Genomic DNA, 25,588 nt, shown 5'->3' on the forward strand with positions numbered 1-25,588 from the left:
GAAGCTCACAGTGTGCGGTGATATCATTGGAAGCCGTTTCAGTCCAGGGGGAGGAGCCGATACACCTGGAGGAGGGAGGTCAGATTTAAAGGGACGGTACGGCTTCACACAGACATCTCTAGGGGGTCATTGTAAATCTAAAATTATTTCTATAAAGACAGTTTCCCTTTAAGATTCTGAACACTGAGGGACGTATCTGGCGCCCCCGGCGGGCGCGGTTTGTGTCGGCGGCCTTGGTGTGATAAGAGGATCCGAGGTCATCGGTGAGCGCGACACCTCCCCCGCCTGAGACCTTCAGACTGTCTGATCTGTACAATGTGACCAACCAGATCCATTACATTGTGTCACCTCCACCCGAACCATCACCAGAGAATCACCGACATTCACCTGACAATCCCACCCACCGACATTCACCCGACAATCCGCCTTCTACCCAACATTCACCCGACAATCCGCCTCCTACCCACCGACATTCACCCGACAATCCGCCTCCTACCCACCGACATTCACCCGACAATCCGCCTCCTACCCACCAACATTCACCCGACAATCCCACCCACCGACATTCACCCGACAATCCGCCTCCTACCCAACATTCGCCCGACAATCCGCCTCCTACCCACCGACATTCACCCGACAATCCGCCTCCTACCCACCGACATTCACCCGACAATCCCACCCACCGACATTCACCCGACAATCCCACCCCTACCCACCGACATTCACCCGACAATCCCACCCCCCTACCCACCGACATTCACCCGACAATCCCACCCACCGACATTCACCCGACAATCCCACCCCTACCCACCGACATTCACCCGACAATCCCACCTACCGACATTCACCCGACAATCCCACCCCTACCATCCGACATTCACCTGACAATCCCACCCACCGACATTCACCCGACAATCCCACCCCTACCCATCGACATTCACCCGACAATCCCACCCCTACCATCCGACATTCACCTGACAATCCCACCCACCAACATTCACCCGACAATCCCACCCCTACCCACCGACATTCACCCAACAATCCCACCCCTACCCACCGACATTCACCCGACAATCCGCATCCTACCCACCGACATTCACCCGACAATCCGCCTCCTACCCACCGACAATCCACCTCCTACCCACCGAGATTCACCCGACAATTCCACCCCTACCCACCGACAATCCGCCTCCTACCCACCGAGATTCACCCAACAATCCGCCTCCTACCCACCGACATTCACCCAACAATCCGCCTCCTACCCACCGACAATCCGCCTCCTACCCACCGAGATTCACCCGACAATCCCACCCCTACCCACCGACAATCCGCCTCCTACCCACCGACATTCACCCTACAATTCGCCTCCTACCCACCGACATTCACCCTACAATTCGCCTCCTACCCACCGACATTCACCCAACAATCCGCCTCCTACCCACCGACATTCACCCAACAATCTGCCTCCTACCCACCGACATTCACCCAACAATCTGCCTCCTACCCACCGACATTCACCCGACAATCCGCCTCCTACCCACCGACATTCACCCAACAATCTGCCTCCTACCCACCGACATTCACCCGACAATCCGCCTCCTACCCACCGACATTCACCCGACAATCCGCCTCCTACCCACCGACAATCCGCCTCCTACCCACCGAGATTCACCCGACAATCCCACCGACAATCCGCCTCCTACCCACCGAGATTCACCCAACAATCCGCCTCCTACCCACCGACATTCACCCAACAATCCGCCTCCTACCCGAAATTCACCTGACAATCCGCCTCCTACCCACCGACAATCCTCCTCCTACCCACCGAGATTCACCCGACAATCCCACCCCTACCCACCGACATCCACCCAACAATCCGCCTCCTACCCACCGACATTCACCCGACAATCCGGCCCTCACCCACCAAAATTCACCCAACAATTCGCCTCCTACCCACCGACATTCACCCGACAATCCCACCCACCGACATTCACCGGAAAATCCGACCCCTACCCACCGACATTTACCGGACAATCCGCCTCCTACCCACCGACATTCACCGACAATCCGCCTCCTACCCACCGACATTCACCCGACAATCCCACCCCTACCCAACATTGACCGGACAATCCAACCCCTACCCACCGACATTCACCGGACAATCCGACCCCTACCCGACATTCACCCGACAATCCGCCTCATACCTACCGATATTCACCCAACAATCCGCCTCCTACCCACCGACATTCACCCGACAATCCCACCCCTACCCACTGACATTCACCCGACAATCCCACCCCTACCCACCGACATCCACCCGACAATCCACCTCCTACCCACCAACATTCACCCAACAATCCGCCTCCTACCCGACATTCACCTGACAATCCGCCTCCTACCCACCGACAATCCTCCTCCTACCCACCGAGATTCACCCGACAATCCCACCCCTACCCACCGACATCCACCCAACAATCCGCCTCCTACCCACCGACATTCACCCGACAATCCGGCCCTCACCCACCAAAATTCACCCAACAATTCGCCTCCTACCCACCGACATTCACCCGACAATCCCACCCACCGACATTCACCGGAAAATCCGACCCCTACCCACCGACATTTACCGGACAATCCGCCTCCTACCCACCGACATTCACCGACAATCCGCCTCCTACCCACCAACATTCACCCGACAATCCCACCCCTACCCAACATTGACCGGACAATCCCACCCCTACCCACCGACATTCACCGGACAATCCGACCCCTACCCGACATTCACCCGACAATCCGCCTCATACCTACCGATATTCACCCAACAATCCGCCTCCTACCCACCGACATTCACCCGACAATCCCACCCCTACCCACTGACATTCACCCGACAATCCCACCCCTACCCACCGACATCCACCCGACAATCCACCTCCTACCCACCAACATTCACCCAACAATCCGCCTCCTACCTACCGACATTCACCCGACAATCCGCCTCCTACCCACCAACATTCACCCGACAATCCCACCCCTACCCACCGACATTCACCCGACAATCCGACCCCTACCCACCGACATTCACCCGACAATCCCACCCCTACCCACCGACATCCACCCGACAATCCGCCTCCTACCCACCAACATTCACCCGACAATCCCACCCCTACCCACCGACATTCACCCGACAATCCCACCCACCGTCATTCACCGGAAAATCCGACCCCTACCCGACATTCACCCGACAATCCGGCCCTCACCCACCAAAATTCACCCAACAATTCGCCTCCTACCCACCGACATTCACCCGACAATCCCACCCACCGACATTCACCGGAAAATCCGACCCCTACCCACCGACATTCACCCAACAATCCGCCTCCTACCCACCGACATTCACCGACAATCTGCCTCCTATCCACCGACATTCACCCGACAATCCCACCCCTACCCAACATTGACCGGACAATCCCACCCCTACCCACCGACATTCACCCGACAATCCGCCTCATACCTACCGATATTCACCCAACAATCTGCCTCCTACCCACCGACATTCACCCGACAATCCCACCCCTACCCACTGACATTCACCCGACAATCCCACCCCTACCCACCAACATTCACCCAACAATCCGCCTCCTACCTACCGACATTCACCCGACAATCCGCCTCCTACCCACCGACATTCACCCGACAATCCCACCCCTACCCACCAACATTCAAATGACAATCCCACCCCTACCCAACATTCACCGGACAATCCGACCCCTACCCGACATTCACCCGACCCCCACCCACCAACATTCACCCAACAATCCGCTTCCTACCCACCGACATTCACCCGACAATCCCACCCCTACCCACCAACATTCACCCAACAATCCGCCTCCTACCCACCTACATTCACCCGACAATCCGCCTCCTACCACCGACATTCACCCGACAATCCCACGCCTACCCACCGACATTCACCCGACAATCCCACCCCTACCCACCGACATTCACCGGACAATCCGACCCCTACCCACCGATATTCACCTGACCATCCCACCCCTACCCACCAACATTCACCCGACAATCCGCCTCCTACCTACCGACATTCACCCAACAATCCGCCTCCTACCCGCCGACATTCACCTGACAATCTGCCTCCTACCCACCAACATTCACCCGACAATCCCACCCCTACCCACTGACATTCACCCGACAATCCCACCCCTACCCAACACTTACCGGACAATCTGACCCCTACCCACGATATTCACCGGACAATCCCACCCCTACCCGACATTCACCCGACAACCCGACCCCCACCCACCAACATTCACCCAACAATCCGCCTCCTACCCACCGACATTCACCCGACAATCCCACCCCTACCCACCAACATTCACCCGACAATCCGCCTCCTACCCACCGACATTCACCCGACAATCCGCCTCCTACCCACCGACATTCACCCAACAATCCCACCCCTACCCACCGACATTCATCCGACAATCCCACTCCTACACACCGACATTCACCCGACAATCCCACCCCTACCCACCGACATTCACCCGACAATCCCACCCCTACCCACCGACATTCACCCGACAATCCCACCCCTACCCACCGACATTCACCCGAAAATCCCACCCCTACCCACCGACATTCACCCGAGAATCCCACCCCTACCCACCGACATTCACCCGACAATCCCACCCCCACCCACCGACATTCACCGGAAAATCCGACCCCTACCCACCGACATTCACCCAACAATCCCACTCCTACCCACCGACATTCACCCGACAATCCGCCTCCTACCCACCGACATTCGCCCGACAATCCGCCTCCTACCCACCGACATTCATCCGACAATCCCACCCCTACCCAACATTCACCGGACAATCCGACCCCTACCCACCGATATTCACCGGACAATCCCACCCCTACCTGACATTCACCCGACAACCCGACCCCCACCCACCAACATTCACCCAACAATCCGCCTCCTACCCACCGACATTCACCGACAATCCCACCCCTACCCACCAACATTCACCCGACAATCCGCCTCCTACCCACCGACATTCACCCGACAATCCCACCCCCACCTACCGACATTCACCGGAAAATCCCACCCCTACCCACTGACATTCACCCGACAATCCCACTCCTACCCTCCGACATTCACCCGACAATCCGCCTCCTACCCACCGACATTCGCCCGACAATCCGCCTCCTACCCACCGACATTCACCCGACAATTCCACCCCTACCCACCGACATTCACTCGACAATCCCACCCCCACCCACTGACATTCACCGGAAAATCCGACCCCTACCCACCGACATTCACCCAACAATCCCACTCCTACCCACCGACATTCACCCGACAATCTGCCTCCTACCCACCGACATTCGCCCGACAATCCGCCTCCTACCCACCGACATTCACCCGACAATCCCACCCCTACCCACCGACATTCACCCGACAATCCCACCCCTACCCAACATTCACCGGACAATCCGACCCCTACCCACCAACATTTACCGGACAATCCGCCTCCTACCCACCGACATTCACCCAACAATCCCACCCCTACCCACTGACATTCACCCGACAATCCCACCCCTACCCAACATTCACCGGATAATCCGACCCCTACCCACCGACATTCACCAGACAATCCGACCCCTACCCGACATTCACCCGACAATCCGACCCCCACCCACCAACATTCACCCAACAATCCGCCTCCTACCCACCGACATTCACCTGACAATCCCACCCCTACCCACCAACATTCACCCGACAATCCGCCTCCTACCTACCGACATTCACCCAACAATCCGCCTCCTACCCACCGACATTCACCTGACAATCTGCCTCCTACCCACCGACATTCACCCGACAATCCCACCCCTACCCACTGACATTCACCCGACAATCCCACCCCTACCCAACACTTACCGGACAATCTGACCCCTACCCACCGATATTCACCGGACAATCCCACCCCTACCCGACATTCACCCGACAACCCGACCCCCACCCACCAACATTCACCCAACAATCCGCCTCCTACCCACCGACATTCACCCGACAATCCCACCCCTATCCACCAACATTCACCCGACAATCCGCCTCCTACCCACCGACATTCACCCGACAATCCGCCTCCTACCCACCGACATTCACCCAACAATCCCACCCCTACCCACCGACATTCACCCGACAATCCCACTCCTACACACCGACATTCACCCGACAATCCCACCCCTACCCACCGACATTCACCCGACAATCCCACCCCTACCCACCGACATTCACCCGACAATCCCACCCCTACCCACCGACATTCACCCGAAAATCCCACCCCTACCCACCGACATTCACCCGACAATCCCACCCCTACCCACCGACATTCACCCGACAATCCCACCCCCACCCACCGACATTCACCGGAAAATCCGACCCCTACCCACCGACATTCACCCAACAATCCCACTCCTACCCACCGACATTCACCCGACAATCCGCCTCCTACCCACCGACATTCGCCCGACAATCCGCCTCCTACCCACCGACATTCATCCGACAATCCCACCCCTACCCAACATTCACCGGACAATCCGACCCCTACCCACCGATATTCACCGGACAATCCCACCCCTACCCGACATTCACCCGACAACCCGACCCCCACCCACCAACATTCACCCAACAATCCGCCTCCTACCTACCGACATTCACCGACAATCCCACCCCTACCCACCAACATTCACCCGACAATCCGCCTCCTACCCACCGACATTCACCCGACAATCCCACCCCCACCTACCGACATTCACCCGACAATTCCACCCCTACCCACCGACATTCACTCGACAATCCCACCCCCACCCACCGACATTAACCGGAAAATCCGACCCCTACCCACCGACATTCACCCAACAATCCCACTCCTACCCACCGACATTCACCCGACAATCTGCCTCCTACCCACCGACATTCGCCCGACAATCCGCCTCCTACCCACCGACATTCACCCGACAATCCCACCCCTACCCACCGACATTCACCCGACAATCCCACCCCCACCCACCGACATTCACCGGAAAATCCGACCCCTACCCACTGACATGCACCCAACAATCCGCCTCCTACCCACCGACATTCACCCGACAATCCCACCCCTACCCACCGACATTCACCCGACAATCCCACCCCTACCCAACATTCACCGGACAATCCGACCCCTACCCACCAACATTTACCGGACAATCCGCCTCCTACCCACCGACATTCACCCAACAATCCCACCCCTACCCACTGACATTCACCCGACAATCCCACCCCTACCCAACATTCACCGGATAATCCGACCCCTACCCACCGACATTCACCAGACAATCCGACCCCTACCCGACATTCACCCGACAATCCGACCCCCACCCACCAACATTCACCCAACAATCCGCCTCCTACCCACCGACATTCACCTGACAATCCCACCCCTACCAACCAACATTCACCCGACAATCCGCCTCCTACCTACCGACATTCACCCAACAATCCGCCTCCTACCCGCCGACATTCACCTGACAATCTGCCTCCTACCCACCGACATTCACCCGACAATCCCACCCCTACCCACTGACATTCACCCGACAATCCCACCCCTACCCAACACTTACCGGACAATCTGACCCCTACCCACCGATATTCACCGGACAATCCCACCCCTACCCGACATTCACCCGACAACCCGACCCCCACCCACCAACATTCACCCAACAATCCGCCTCCTACCCACCGACATTCACCCGACAATCCCACCCCTACCCACCAACATTCACCCGACAATCCGCCTCCTACCCACCGACATTCACCCGACAATCCGCCTCCTACCCACCGACATTCACCCAACAATCCCACCCCTACCCACCGACATTCACCCGACAAACCCACCTATGGTTGCCACCTCATCCCTTTAAACCTGAACACATATTAATTACACAGGTTCTGTGGCTGATTAAGGTGGTAATTAAACTCACTTGTTGCCTTATCTGCATTAAATCAGCCACAGAACTTGTGTAATTAATATGTGTTCGGGTTTAAAGGGATGATGTGGCAACTCTACCCCTCCCTCAGTGATCAGACTGTACATTGTAACTTTGTAATAAGTCACAAGATGAGAGGCTGCAGCAGGGGGCTGATCTGTGTCAGACATTCGTGAACACCGCCAAGGACTGCACAGACACCAGGATTTACATGATTGTGTCATCTCGGAGCCGGCATCTCAGTCCAGGAAGTAGATGGTGACCCTGGATGATTCCTAAAACCAACATGGTGCCGTCCTTCTGGAGAAAAAAATGAGATGAAAGCATTGCCAGGGGGAGAAGAATATTGATCCCAGAGGTACGAGGTGCCCCACGTCTCTGTAATCCCCCTCCCCCCCCCCCCCAATACATAGAAGACAGGAGGAGGAGGGGTCCAGCGGACGTTTATATTGGAATATTTGGATTGTATTCGCCGTCTATAAACATGTCATGGCGGACAGGAAACGCCGGGGGGGGGGGGCGTCCCGTCATCTTAGGCCCCATCGCTGCCATCTGTGTACAAAGAGACCCTTGTTTGTATGTCCTGTTGTCATGGTGACCTCCTACGGGGACCCCGACACAGAGAATCCCCCCCCCCTTCAATCTGCATCCTCAGACATCCCACTTAAAGGAGAACTCCGCCTTCTCACACCTCTGCGGTCAATCAGACAGGACAGCTGACTGTCAGTCCTGTGACTATGTCTGTACCGGCTCTTGAAGTGTCCAGTTTATATAATGGGGGAGATTCATTGTCTCCTTCTACAGAACATTCCTAAAGTATTCACACCCCCTTCACTGTCTTCAATGTTGTTACAGTGTATACTATCTCTATATATATATATATATACAGTGTATACTCTCTCTCTCTCTCTCTCTCTCTCTCTCTCTCTGCCCCTCTCTCTCTCTCCCTCTCTCTCTATATATATATACAGTGTATACTATCTCTCTCTTTATCTCTCTCTCTCTCTCTCGCTATATATATATATAGTGTATAGAGAGAGAGAGTATACACTATATATATAGAGAGAGTTTTCAAATGAAGAAAAATACACTTTAATAAGTTAAAAAAAAAACCCACAATCTATGACCCAATTTTTTGGTAAAATATAAAAGATGCTGTTACGCCGAGTAAAGAGATACCTAACATGTCACGCTTCAAAATTGCGCATGCGCGTGGAATGGCGACAAACTACGGTACTTAAAAATCTCTATGGGCGACTTCAGACATTTTTACAGGTTACTTTTTGAGCATTACAGAGGAGGTCTAGTGCTAGAATTATCGCTCTCGCTCTAACGATCGTGGCGATACCTCACATGGGTGACCTACGTATGTGTTCGCTTCTCCGCGCAAGCACGGAGAGATGGGGGTGCTTTAATTTTTTTTTTCCATATTTTTTTTTTTTTTTTACACTGTCCCTTTATTTTTTTCCCATCACTTTAATTTCTATTACAGGGAATATAAAAATCTGATGTAATAGAAGTAAGGGATGACAGGTCCTCTTTATGGAGAGATCTATAAGACCCCAAATCTCTCCTCTACCTTTAAAAGCAAAAGATCTAAAAAGAGAATATTTGTTCTTTTGCTTTAAAAAAAAAAAAAAAAATTTGTTTACTTGTGCCCTAGACCAGAAGTGATGTCATAACGTTGTTTCAGTCCTCCAAGAACATAGAGGTGATCAGAGCCGATCTGGTCTCTGGTAATCTCTATGGCCAGCCACACGAACAGTCAGATCGTTTCTCAGGTGCGCCAGTAAAAAAAGGTGCGCCCGAGAAACACCGGTGAGTGGAGGAAGGGGGATCGTCCCATCCCGGCTCCCGCTGCTCTGCAAAGCGATTCATAAAAGGCCTCACAGTTGACATTGACTACTGTCTCAGAGCAAAAGCCACGAGGTCAAAGAAACTGCCTGCAGAGCTCAGAGACAGGATTATTGCAAGGCACAGATCTGGGGAAGGCTACAAAAAAATGTCTGCTGCACTGAAGTCTCCCCAAGAGCACAGCGGCCTCCATAGTTCTCAAATGGAAGAAGTTTGGCACAACCAGAGCTGGTCGGCCCAGCCAATCTGAGCAATCGGTGGGAGAAGGGCCTTAGTAAGAGAGGTGACTATGAACCCCGAGGTCACTCTGACTGAGCTCCTGTGTGGAGATGGGACAATATTCCAGAAGGACGACCATCACTGCAGACCTCCACCCATCCGGGCTTTATGGTGGATTGGCTAAACGGAAGCAGTGCTGGGACAAGGTCATCTAGAACCCAGGATGAAGATGCCTTCTTGCCCCCACCCCCCCCCCAAGATCCATGAGCATTATGTATTAGCAAACCCCCCCAAACAAAAAGAATCGAGCGCTTATTTGCATACTTACCCCCTAAGCATAAATTCCCTCTCCTCCCAGTACAAATTCACCCCCTTTACTGAAATCCCCCCTCCCAGCACAAATCTTTGCCTACCCAACCCCCCCCCCATCTCAAATCCTCTTATCCCTCATATGCCCCCAGCACAAACCCAAAATGTCCCCCTCCTAGCAGTGGCGGCCCGTCCATTATACCGCTACCACCATGCTTTATCCACGGCCACTAGTTTGAAAAGAAACCGCCAGGCACTATTGATACGTCCGGCCCCTTGCAGGACGCCGGGCGCCTGAATTACAGAGGCGGGGGGGGGGTTATTTGTGTTGAAGCACCGGATTAGAGGCTTCAAAATAGGGTGGACTCGGGGCGCAGAGCATTGCATCATGAGCCCGCCCAGGTGTTACAACAGCGAATGAATATTCGCTATTTGAAACACCGATCCTCAATCTGGCCAATCAGAGGCAGGTCTGAGACGCGTTTTTCCTGATTGGCTGAAAAGAGAAGAGTCCCAATTGGCCGCCGAGGAGGAGGGAGGAAACGGAAGCCGCGTGCGATGGCCGTGGAGAGCAGGGGACCACCATAGATGGGGTAAGTGCACCAGACCCACCTGACTGACCGGTGTGGGGGGGGTGTTACTGTTTGCCACCCCCCCCAAAAAAAAATTACCACCGACCGCCGCTGCCTCCTAGTACAAATCCTCTACCCCTCAAATTTCATCCCTGAGAACAAATTCCCCCCCCCCCACTCCAAATCCCCCCTTCCCAGCAAGTTCTTCCCGATTCCCCATCCCAGCACAAATCCCCCCAAATTTACCCTCATAGCACAAATCCCCCCAATATATTACCTTCTCTACCCCCCCCCTCAAGATTTCCCCTCCTAGAACAATTTTTTTTCCCTTCACCCCCCCAAATTCCCCCCAACAAAAATCCCCCCCCCCCAAACCTCCTTGTGGTGCCCCCCCATTTACATGATACCCCAGTGCCCTGGGCAGCCTCCCCTCCTGCCCACCCCTTGTGCCGGCCCTGGGCGGAAGCCTCTCCTCCATGCAAAACACAGGACAGCCTGCTTGGAGTTTGCAGAAATGCTTTTGTAAGGTGTATGGACAGTTTACGGGGGGGAGGGCTCCTTTCAGACGGGGCAGATCCACCTGCTCAGCATTGGACCTCTCTCCGCTAATCCCCGCTGTGTAGGCGGATGACAGGTCCGTGTCCGCTCCGCTATGCAGACACAGACACAGCCCGCTGTTCTCTATGAGGCGGTCAGATGGAAAACGGGCTGCCTGTCCCTTTACACCCAACTGCCATCCGATCCGCCAGGCAGATGGGGAATGTCTGCTTTTAGCGGATCGGATGCCAGCGGGTGTCAGCGAACACATGTCCCCTGACGTCCGCCACTCCATAGAGAGCTATGGATGGTCTGATCGGGGATCAAAGAAAGAAATGGCTGCACACCAAGCCTATGCCGGAGTTCAATTGTTGCAACATCCCAAAGTGACACACACCGGACAGTGACAGGTACAGATGCCTGACGCGTTTCACACAAGAATTACCGGTTCCTGAATAATTAATGAGCACAGCATTCTTGTGTGAAACGCGTCAACCATCTGTACCTGTCGCTGTCCGGTGTGTGTCACTTCGGGATGTTGCAACAATTGGACTCAGGCATAGGCATGGTGTGCAGCCATTTCTTTCTTTGATGCCAGTTTCGAGGAAGCGAGTCGGGGGGCTAGCACCCACCGCGTGGAGCCCAATCACTTCACCTGGAGCTGCATCTTTCTTGTTTCCTGGTCTGATGGGGTCCGCCTGAAAAACTCACAGGCGGACCCCATCGGTGCGTCAGTGTGAAAGGGGCCGAACACACACAGGGGTTGAGTTACTAGACCTGGAGCGTGCAAAATCCGGTGCAGCTGTGCATGGCAGCCAATCAGCTGCTAACTTCAGCTTGTTCAATGACAATAAAACCTGGAAGCCGATTGGTTCCTATGCAGAGCTGCTCCAGATTTTTCACTCTCTCAGTACAATTTATTAATGTGAAAATATTCTGGTTCTAAATGTCCACAAAGACCATCCAACATCAGTTGTGCCAACCCCCACATTCCAAAAACGTGGCACCATCAGAGGCCTGCACCCCAGTCTATGGAGAAAGGTCCTGCACCCCAGTCTATGGAGGAAGAGCCTGCACCCCAATCTATGGAGGAGGGGCCTGCACCCCAGTCTATGGAGGAAGAGCCTGCACCCCAATCTATGGAAGAGGGGCCTGCACCCCAGTCTATGGAGGAAGGGCCTGCACCCCAATCTATGGAGGAGGGGCCTGCACCCCAATATATGGAGAAGGGGCCTGCACCCCAGTCTATGGAGGAGGGGCCTGCACCCCAATCTGTGGAGGAGGGGCCTGCACCCCAATCTATGGAGGAGGGGCCTGCACCCCAGTCTATGGAGGAGGGGCCTGCACCCCAGTCTATGGAGGAGGGGCCTGCACCCCAATCTATGGAGGAGGGGCCTGCATCCCAATCTATGGAGGAGGGGCCTGCAACCCAATAGATGGAGGAGGGGCCTGCACCCCAGTCTATGGAGGAGGGGCCTGCATCCTAATCTATGGAGGAGGGGCCTGCACCCCAATCTATGGAGGAGGGGCCTGCTCCCCAATCTATGGAGGAGGGGCCTGCTCCCCAGTCTATGAAGGAGGGGCCTGCTCCCCAGTCTATGAAGGAGGGGTCTGCTAAAATCTAGAGGAGGGGCCTGTACACAAACTTATGGAGAAAAGGTCTATACCCCCATCTATGGAGCAGAGGCCTGTACCCCAGTGTATAGAGGAGAGGACAGTACTCCAATCTATGGAGGAGAGGCCTACACCACAGTCTATGAAGAAGGAGCCTATACCACAATCTATGGAGGCGAGGACTAAAAACATGCCAGGCCCTCAATCCAAATACACACCAGAGTCCTAACCTAAAAACGCCTCAGACCCTCAATCCAAAAAAACATGATAAACCAGATCCTCAATCTAAGGACACACCGGATTCTCAATCTAAGGACACACTGGACCCTTAACCCAAAAACACACCAGATCCTCAATCTAAGGACACACCAGATCCTCAATCTAAGGACACACCGGACCCTCAATCTAAGGACACATCCTGACCCTAAACCCGAAAACACAGCAGATCCTAAATCTAAGGACACACCGGACCCTCAACCCAAAAACATAGCAGACCTCAATCTAAGGACTGATTGAGATTGAGGATCTGGTGTGCTTTTAGACTTAAGTGTCCAGTAACTTCAGATCTGAGTCCAAGAACACAGCATATTCTCAATCAAAAAACCACACCGGACCCTCAATCCAAAAACTAGATGTCCCCCATCAGCACCCCCCCCCCCTCATCCCCCAACACTCTCATCTGCTTCTTCAAGCCTTCTGCGGCCACAAAAATGTGACTTTTCCCCCGGCTGTTAAATTTATGGAGTTCGGGGGACTTCCTGACATCAGGAGAAATATGAGAAGTGCTCAGAGCTGTCAGAAGATGGAGATGGAAGGGCCCGGCATGGGGTAAGTGCTGCGCTCACCCCTCACCCCGAGCGTTCAGAGACCCATAACAGACGCAGAGAGTTCCGAGAACACAATTCCAAAAATGTCCCCAGCAAAGAGTTTCCATCCCATTGCAAGGAGGCCTCTGATAAGACGGGACCCCGGAGAGAACAGACTGTGGGATTCGTACCGTCTTCAACCATCTTATCATTCCGAAGACGAAACACCGCCCTTCCCCCCCATGTCGGTAGATGCGCCAGGCTTTTTCTGGAACTTTTTGTTTACAAGTTTAAATCAGCATTTTTTGCTAGAAAATTACTAAGAACCCCCAAACATTATATATATATTTTTAGCAGAGAACCTAGAGAATAAAATGGTGATCGTTGCTATATTTTATGTCACACGGTATTAGCACAGCTGTCTTTCATATGCGTTATGTATGCGGTCGCTTCTGCGCGTGAGCACGGAGGGATGGGGGCGCTTTAAAATTTATTTATTTTTTCTTATTTCTTTATTTTTTTACACTGTCCCTTTATTTTTATTTTTTAATCACTTTTTTCCTATTACATTATTACTATGTAAACATCCCTTGTAATAGAAATAAGCATGACAGGTCCTCTTAATGGTGAGATCTGGGGGGTCAAAAGTTACCCCAAATCTCTTCTTTAAAAGCAAAAGAAAAAACTTTTTTTTTTGCATTTTGATTTTTACAGTAAAAAAAAAAGATCATTTGTTTTTGCCCGAGAACCGGAAGTGACGTCAGAGGTCGCTCTGGTCCTCCAAGGGCATAGAGACAAATCTCTCACTCGACTTCCTGCCCAGCGAACGGCCGCATCGGATCGCTTCCGGGCTTTACCGACAGCTCTGGTAAGCCTAGAAATTACCGTGAAGTGGCGGGAGGGGTGGGGGGAGGGCACTACTCCCGCCGCCTCTAAAAGTGTGTCAGTACTACAGAACACCTCCCCCTCTCTTCATCTCCCTCTTATAGGTGGGGGAGGGATTCCATAGCCCAGACACACTTCATGTCCTAGGATGACAACACTCACTCACTGTATCCATAGGGGAGTAGCATTCTCATCCTAGAACAGGAAGTGTGTCAGTACTACAGAGCACCTCCCCATCTCTTCATCTCCTTCATATAGGGGGGAGGAGTTCTATAGCCCTGACATGCTTCCTGTTCTAAGTTGACAACACCCACTCACTGTACTGTATCTAAGGAGGAGCAGTGTTGTCACCCTAAAACAGGACTACAGACCTCCCCACCATCCCCCATAACATGGAGGGAGGTGCTCTGTAGTCCACAGAGATAAACCAGACAGGGGATAATAAATGTTGCAGAATACAGGACAGCAGTGGATTTCTGGCAGGATCAACTCTGTTTTTTCCTTTTGTAGTTATTGAACCGTCACAGCATAACGCATTCAATTATGATATTTATCATACAAAAGAAGATCATTGTGACCTCATTCCCATGATGGAGACCAGGAATGGATTCCCATGATGGAGACCAGGAATGGATTCCCCTAAATGGAGACCAGGAATGGATTCCCATGATGGAGACCAGGAACGGATTCCCATGATGGAGACCAGGAATGGATTCCCATGATGGAGACCAGGAATGGATTCCCATGATGGAGACTAGGAATGGATCCCCATGATGGAGACCAGGAATGGATTCCCATGATGGAGACTAGGAATGGATCCCCATGATGGAGACCAGGAATGGATTCCCCTGAATGGAGACAAGGAATGGATTCCCATGGATGGAGACCAGGAATGGATTCCCATGATGGAGACCAGGAATGGATCCCCATGATGGAGACCAGGAATGGATTCCCCTGAATGGAGACAAGGAATGGATTCCCATGGATGGAGACCAGGAATGGATTCCCATGATGGAGACAAGGAATGGATTCCCATGGATGGAGACCAGGAATGGATTCCCATGATGGAGACCAGGAATGGATTCCCATGATGGAGACCAGGAATGGATTCCCATGGATGGAGACCAGGAACGGATTCCCATGATGGAGACCAGGAACGGGCCATTTGTTTAGTTGGCTTCAGGCGCCCGGTGATGAGTGCAGGCGGCCCATGTAAGTGTATGGGGGCACAATGGCTGAACCGACCCCCCCCCCCCCCATCCTAAATGGACAGGCATGCAGGCGAGTGGCCCCAAACGCACGCTGTCTGTCCAGGGACACTCACCTGCAGGCCTCTCAAATTAGGACGAGAGGCCGTGTCCGTGCAGCCACTGCGCCCCATAGAGATACACAGGCTGCACTCAGCACCCGGCATAGACACAGTCTCCAGCACTCAGTGTCCATCTGAATGAGGCCTCAGAGGCTTCACAAAGAAGTCAGACTTTTCTCCACCCTCTGAAAGCTTTGCTGGGGACAGATCTACATATGAAAATGGTCAGCAAGTTGTTTGCACACCAATTATAGGAAAATATATTAAAAAGAGAACTGTAGGGGGGTGCTATTTAAAGGGCGCCATTCTATCACCACCCAGAAAACAGTACGATTATTACAGAAAACAAGCGCACCGAAAATTAAGTGATACAAGTTTTATATCACAGCCAGGAAGATATATATTGTATTCATTACCAATAATCCATATATTGTATATAGAGCACAAATGACTTCTAACGGCTTCCTCGGGGGATGGTGTGCCCTGAAACATGGAGTCACCTCACTGCTCTGCTATTGGTAATGCCATTGTACCTCTTTACAATCAATCTGTGTAAATGACCTGTACACTGGATGTCATGTAGATGTTACATGGATTATTAATATATGGATTATTAATATATGGGTTATTAATATATGGATTATTAATATATGGATTATTATGGATATATGGATTATTGGTAAAATGAATAGAATGTTTATCTTTGTGGCCTTGAAATAAAACTCCCATCACTGAATTCTGGTGTTCTCCTCTCCTGTTCTGATAAGATCTCCTTATATGATAACCAGGAAATGATTGTTGGGCAATAAATGGGCAAGTTCTGACGACGTTCTGCAAAGAGTTTCCGACCCGGGAGGCATCCGACACGCCAACATTTCCTTCCTAATCATCAGACATTTCATCACTTTATAATACATAAATCTTTTTATTTCTCCATTCCTTTCCTCTCTTTTCTTTTCATTTCTCCATTCCTTTATTTCTTTTCCTTTCCTCTTAATTTTCCTTTCCTTTCTTATCTCCGTCATTTCCCTCCCCCTTTCCTCTTTCCTGTTTCCTTTCCCCTTTCCTCTTAATTTTCCTTTCCTCTCTTTTCTTTTCCCCTTTCCTTTTCTTGCATGTGTAAGGAGTATATATATGTATATAATTGTGGTGGTTTTGTTTAGAATGGTTTTATTGCTGTTGTAAAGAGTTTCCTGATAAATTCTGCTGTATGTATACAATGACAATAAAGTATATATTTTATCTTTTATTATCTTTCCTTTCCCTTTTAGTTCCTTATTTTCCATGTATACAGACTGGACCGGATGAAGGATACGATGTATACAGACTGGACCGGATGAAAGATACAATGTATACAGACTGGACCGGATGAAGGATACAATGTATACAGACTGGACCGGATGAAAGATACAATGTATACAGACTGGACCGGATGAAGGATACAATGTATACAGACTGGACCGAATGAAGCATACAATGTATACAGACTGGACCGGATGAAGGGTACAATGTATACAGACTGGACCGGATGAAGGATACGATGTATACAGACTGGACCGAATGAAGCATACAATGTATACAGACTGGACCGGATGAAGGATACAATGTATACAGACTGGGCTGGATGAAGGATACAATGTATACAGACTGGACCGGATGAAGGATACAATGTATACAGACTGGACCGGATGAAGGATACGATGTATACAGACTGGACCGTATGAAGGATACGATGTATACAGAATGGACCGGATGAAGGGTACAATGTATACAGACTGGACCGGATGAAAGATACAATGTATACAGACTGGACCGGATGAAGGATACGATGTATACAGACTGGACCGGATGAAGGGTACAATGTATACAGACTGGACCGGATGAAGGATACAATGTATACAGACTGGACCGAATGAAGCATACAATGTATACAGACTGGACCGGATGAAGGATACAATGTATACAGACTGGACCGAATGAAGCATACAATGTATACAGACTGGACCGGATGAAGGATACAATGTATATAGACTGGACCGAATGAAGCATACAATGTATACAGACTGGACCGGATGAAGGATACAATGTATACAGACTGGACCGGATGAAGGATACAATGTATACAGACTGGACCGGATGAAGGATACGATGTATACAGACTGGACCTGATGAAGGATACGATGTATACAGACTGGACCTGATGAAGGATACGATGTATACAGACTGGACCGTATGAAGGATACAATGTATACAGAATGGACCGGATGAAGGGTACAATGTATACAGACTGGACCGGATGAAAGATACGATGTATACAGACTGGACCGGATGAAGGATACGATGTATACAGACTGGACCGGATGGAAGATACAATGTATACAGACTGGACCGGATGGATGATACGATGTATACAGACTGGACCGGATGGAGGATACGATGTATACAGACTGGACCGGATGAAGGATACGATGTATACAGACTGGACCGGATGAAGGGTACGATGTATACAGACTGGACCGGATGAAAGATACGATGTATACAGACTGGACCGGATGAAGGATACGATGTATACAGACTGGCCCGGATGAAGGGTACAATGTATACAGACTGGACCGGATGAAGGATACAATGTATACAGACTGGCCCGGATGAAGGGTACAATGTATACAGACTGGACCGGATGAAGGATACGATGTATACAGACTGGACCGGATGAAGGATACGATGTATACAGACTGGACCGGATGAAGGATACGATGTATACAGACTGGACCGGATGAAGGATACGATGTATACAGACTGGACCGGATGAAGGATACGATGTATACAGACTGGACCGGATGAAGGGTACAATGTATACAGACTGGACCGGATGAAGGATACAATGTATACAGACTGGACCGGATGAAGGATACGATGTATACAGACTGGACCGGATGAAGGATACGATGTATACAGACTGGACCGGATGAAGGATACGATGTATACAGACTGGACCGGATGAAGGATACGATGTATACAGACTGGACCGGATGAAGGATACAATGTATACAGACTGGACCGGATGAAGGATACAATGTATACAGACTGGACCGGATGAAGGATACGATGTATACAGACTGGACCGGATGAAGGATACGATGTATACAGACTGGACCGGATGAAGGATACGATGTATACAGACTGGACTGGATGAAGAATACAATGTATACAGACTGGACCGGATGAAGGATACAATGTATACAGACTGGGCTGGATGAAGGATACAATGTATACAGACTGGATAGTAAATATATCATTAGTGGATTTGTGTTGCATCTGTGCTGGTCATAGATACAATTACCATCAGTCTGTATACATTGTTTCATTTTTATAAACCCCGATAATCCGATAAACCATTGGAAGAAACTTGTATCTAGACTTTAATATTTCTCTGTAGTGCTTCAATCAAAGGTTTTCCCATTTCACAACCCAAGGTGAACGCTACCGGCCCGAAAGTCTACACTGCCGGCATACTAATGGATGACAACAATAATATAAGTTAAATAAATATATGAAATAATAAACAAAAATATAAAATAAATGTAAAAAATTATACATAAATATATTAAACATAAATACACCACTGCTATACTATTGGATGAAAACAATAATTTAATATAAATATATAAAATGAAAAATAAATATGTAAAATAACACATAAATAAACAAATGTATAAAATAAATATATGAAATAATAAATAAATATATTGAATATAAGTACGCCACCACTATACTATTGGATGATAACAAGAATGTAAAATAAATATATAAAATTATATATATATATATACATTTTTTAGAGAATATGAATGATAACACAAAAACGTTTCTCTCACTCATGGTTAGTGTTTGACTGAAGCCATTTATTATCAATCATCTGTGTTTACTCTTTTTAAATCATAATCACAACAGAAACCACCCAAATGACCCTGATGAAAAGTTTACATACCCTGGTGATTTTGGCCTGATAACATGCACACAAGTTGACACAAAGAGGTTTGAATGACTATTAAAGGGAACCATCCTCACCTGTGATGTGTTTGCTTGTAATTATTGTGTGTGTATAAAAGGTCAATGAGTTTCTGGACTCCTGACAGACCCTTGCATCTTTCATCCAGTGCTGCACTGACGTTTCTGGATTCTGAGTCATGGGGAAAGCAAAAGAATTGTCAAAGGATCTGCAGGGAAAAGGTAGTTGAACTGTATAAAACAGGAAAGGGATATAAAAATATATCCAAGGAATTGAGAATGCTAATCAGCAGTGTTCAAATTCTAATCAAGAAGTGGAAAATGAGGGGTTCTGTTGAGACCAACCCACGGTCAGGTAGACCAACTAAAATTTCAGCCACAACTGCCAGGAAAATTGTTCGGGATGCAAAGAAAAACCCACAAATAACTTCAGGTGAAATACAGGACTCTCTGAAAACATGTGGTGTGGCTGTTTCAAGATGCACAATAAGGAGGCACTTGAAGAAAGATGGACTACATGGTCGAGTCACCAGAAGAAAGTCATTACTACACAAATGCCTCAAAGTATCCCGCTTACAATATGCCAAACAGCACAGAGACAAGCCTCAAACCTTCTGGCACAAAGTCATTTGGAGTGATGAGACCAAAATTGAGGTTTTTGGCCACAACCATAAACACTACATTTGGAGAGGAATCAACAAGGTCTATGATGAAAGGTCCACCATCCCTACTGTGAAACACGGAGGTGGATCGCTGATGTTTTGGGGATGTGTGAGCTACAAAGGCACAGGAAATTTGGTCAAAATTGATGGGAAGATGAATGCAGTATGTTATCAAAAAATACTGGAGGAACATTTGTATTCATCAGCCAGGAAGCTGCGTATGGGACGTACTTGGACATTCCAACATGACAATGATCCAAAAAACAAGGCCAAGTCCACCTGTCATTGGCTACAGCAGAATAAAGTGAAGGTTCTGGAGTGGCCATCTCAGTCTCCTGACCTCAATATCATTGAGCCCCTCTGGGGAGATCTCAAACGTGCCGTTCATGGAAGACAACCCAAGAATTTACAGGAACTGGAGGCTTTTTACCAAGAGGAACCATCTGAGAAGATAAAGAGCCTCATCCACAAATACCACAAAAGACTTCAAGCTGTCATTGATGTTAAAGGGGGCAATACACGGTATTAAGAACTGGGGTGTGTAAACTTTTCATCAGGGTTATTTGGGTAGTTTTTGTTGCCATTACGATTTAAAAAGAGTAAATACAGTTGATTGATAATAAATGGCTTCAGCCAAACACTAACCATGAGTGAGAGAAAAGTTATCATTCATATTCTGTGAAAAATGGCCAAGAAATCATCAATTCTGCCGGGGTATGTAAACTTATTATCACAACTGTATGTATATATATATATATATATATATATATATATACACAGTATCTCACAAAAGTGAGTACACCCCTCACATTTGTGTAAATCTTTTCTTGTATCTTTTCATGTGACAACACTGAAGAAATGACACTTGTCTACAATGTAAAGTAGTGAGTGTACAGCTTGTATAACAGTGTAAATTTGCTGTCCCCTCAAAATAACTCGACACACAGCCATTAATGTCTAAACTGCTGGCAACATAAGTTAGTACACCCCTAAGTGGAAACATCCTAATTGGGCCCAATTAGCCATTTTCCCTCCCCGGTGTCATGTGACTTGTTAGTGTTACAAGGTCTCAGGTGTGAATGGGGAGCAGGTGTGTTAAATTTGGTGTTATCGCTCTCACTCTCTCATACTGGTCACTGGAAGTTCAACATGGCACCTCATGGCAAAGAACTCTCTGAGGATCTGAAGAAAAGAATTGTTGCTCTACATAAAGATGGCCTAGGCTATAAGAAGATTGCCAAGACCCTGAAACTGAGCTGCAGCACGGTGGCGATGACCATACAGCGGTATAACAGGACAGGTTCCACTCAGAACAGGCCTCGCCATGGTCCACCAAAGAAGTTGAGGTCACGTGATCAGCGTCATATCCAGAGGTTGTTTTTGGGAAATAGACGTATGAGTGCTGCCAGCATTGCTGCAGAGGTTGTAGGGGTGGGGGGGTCAGCCTGTCAGTGCTCAGACCATACGCCACACACTGCATCAAATTGGTCTGCATGGATGTCGTCCCAGAAGGAAGCCTCTTCTAAAGATGATGCACAAGAAAGCCCACAAACAGTTTGCTGAAGACAAGCAGACTAAGGACATGGATTACTGGAACCATGTCCTGTGGTCTGATGAGACCAAGATAAACGTATTTGGTTCAGATGGTGACAAGTGTGTGTGGGGGCAACCAGGTGAGGAGGACAAAGACAAGTGTGTCTTGTCTACAGTCAAGCATGGTGGTGGGAGTGTCATGGTCTGGGGGTACATGAGTGCTGCCGGCACTGGGGGGCTACAGATCATTGAGGGAACCATGAATGCCAACATGTACTGTGACATACTGAAGCAGAGCATGATCCCCTCCCTTCAGAGACTGGGCCGCAGGGCAGTATTCCAACATGATAACCACCCCAAACACACCTCCAAGATGACCACTGCCTTGCTAAAGAAGCTGAGGGTAAAGGTGATGGACTGGCCAAGCATGTCTCCAGACCTAAACCCTATTGATCATCTGTGGGACATCCTCAAACGGAAGGTGGAGGAGCACAAGGTCTCTAACATCCACCAGCTCTGTGATGTCATCATGGAGGAGGGGAAGAGGACTCCAGTGACAACCTGTGAAGCTCTGGTGACCTCCATGCCCAAAAGGGTTAAGGCAGTGCTGGAAAATAATGGCGGCCACACAAAATATTGACACTTTGGGCCCAATCTGGAGATTTTCACTTAGGGGTGTACTGACTTTTGTTGCCAGTGGTTTATACATTAATGGCTGTGTGTTGAGTTATTTTGAGGGGACAGCAAATTTACACTGTTATACAAGCTGTACACTCACTACTTTACATTGTAGACAAGTGTCATTTCTTCAGTGTTGTCACATGAAAAGATAGAAGAAAAGATTTACACAAATGTCACTGAGGGGTGTACTTACTTTTGTGAGATACTGTAACTATATATGAATATATATATATAGATATATATCTATATCTATATATATATAGATATATATATCTATATATATCTATATATATATAGATATATATAGATATATATATCTATATAGATATATATAAATATATATCTATATCTATATCTATATATAGATATATATCTATATATATCGATATATATAGATATAGATATATATAGATATATATATATCTATATATATCTATATATAGATATATATATATCTATATATATCTATATATATATCTATATATATCTATATATAGATATAGATATATCTATATATAGATATAGATATATCTATATCTATATATAGATATATCTATATATATATATATATATAAATATATATATATTATATTATATATTATGGTGATGTATTCATATTATTTGTTTATTTATTGTTATTTTACTTATTTATTTAAAATGTATATATAGATATAGATAGGTATATATCTATATCTATATATAGATATATCTATCTATATATATATATATATATATATATATATATATATATATATACCTATCTATATCTATATCTATATCTATATATATATATCTATATATATATATATATATATATATATAGATAGATAGATAGATATATCTATATCTATATCTATTTATCTATATCTATCTATCTATCTATCTATCTATCTATCTATCTATCTATCTATCTATCTATCTATCTATCTATCTATAAATTTTAAATAAATAAGTAAAATAACAATAAATAAACAAATAATATGAATACATCACCACCATACTATTGGATGACAACAATAAAATGATATAAATATATAAAATAAATATTTGTAAAATAAATATATAAAAAATCCTCAGGTTTCCAGCGCCATTCATTCACTTTTGAAAGCAATAAAAACCTGACAGGGGTTCTAATCCTTCCGCACTTTACTAAAAACAACAAAAAAATGTTTTGGCTTTGGATCTCCACCCGCCCCGATCTCAGGTTTTATTATAACACATAAAGTGTATTTTTCTTCCTCTCATCACCAGACAGTCCCAGCCATAGATACATTCCAGCACATCCTCCTTATTTCCTGTACAAACAAACAAACGATCGTCTTTACACACAACGATCAGCCCGACACCCAATCAGAGATCGGACGCTCCTCGCCGGGTGCTGAAAATTTGTTGCTGGAGTCAGAAAATGTACAAAATTCTGGGTGGAAGGTCGTCGATCGCTGCCTCCGACCCCCAACCATACAATCAGCCAGCACCTTATACAAAGCTCACAAACTCTCATTGAAAACACATGCACCAGGAAGATTCACCTGTGGTGAATGTTTGGCGAATGTCAGATTCGCTGATTTATAAATAAATGAGGCTGCCCCCCCTCCCAGCGATCCCCTCACATCCAGATCCGGACGATCGATCCTTCTACAAGTCGCTGTTACAAAGTTACAAATCATTTCAGAAAATTGGAAACAAATTTTCACTTTTTTTTAGCATTAGGAGTTAAATCTCTCCTCACCGTTCTCCCCGCGGCTCTCCGCCGATCGCCCGCCGCCGCCGTCTCCCTCCGGCTCGCTCGCTCTTTTCTCCTCTCTGCCAGAAACTAATTTTTGGAAACTGAGGGAAAAAAAAAAATTGCAAAGACAGGAAGTGGGGACAAGCCAAGATGAATGTGAAACACTAAACCCAAACCGCCAGGAAAGAAGCTGAAGAGGGGGGGGGGAGGGGGGGCAGGACTGGGAAAATTGCCACTTTGGAGGTCCAGACGTGCCACGGGGCAAAATCAGGGCAAGATGAACCCCAGATTCACCAGAAGAAAAAAATAAAGGAGAGCAGCTGGCTGCGAACGTCCGGGAGGGATTTCTAAAGAAAAAATTCTGCAAATGGAGACAATGGGAAAAGAGATAAAGTTCAGGAGAGGAGGGGGGGGGGGGGGGCTTAAAGCTGAAGTTTATTCTGATTATATTTTGCCTTCCCTGGTTCCCCCCTCCCCCCCTCATCATCATGATAATGACATTTTTAAATAAAATCTTTCTATTTTCATTACTTACCCAATCATCACCGGGTCTCTGTGGTTCTCTACGGGATGCAGGCAGATCTTGGCTGGTGGGAGGGGCTTCCTGAAAACACCAGATCCCCCGGCCTCAGCACTCCTCTCAGGAACCCTCAGTCCTGATACAAGCAGTGGGAGGAGTTATGCAAATATCAGAATTCCTTGATTGGTTGATGCCCGTTTGGAGGCGGGGTGTTCAATTGTTGCATGCAGACTGCCCTCGGTGACACCTGAATGTGATGCTGAGCCAAATTCCAATGAATGAAAGAGGGGGGCATTGG

Source organism: Aquarana catesbeiana, linkage group LG11, assembly GCF_042186555.1.
Source record: "Aquarana catesbeiana isolate 2022-GZ linkage group LG11, ASM4218655v1, whole genome shotgun sequence".
In the NCBI taxonomy this organism is placed as follows: domain Eukaryota; kingdom Metazoa; phylum Chordata; class Amphibia; order Anura; family Ranidae; genus Aquarana; species Aquarana catesbeiana.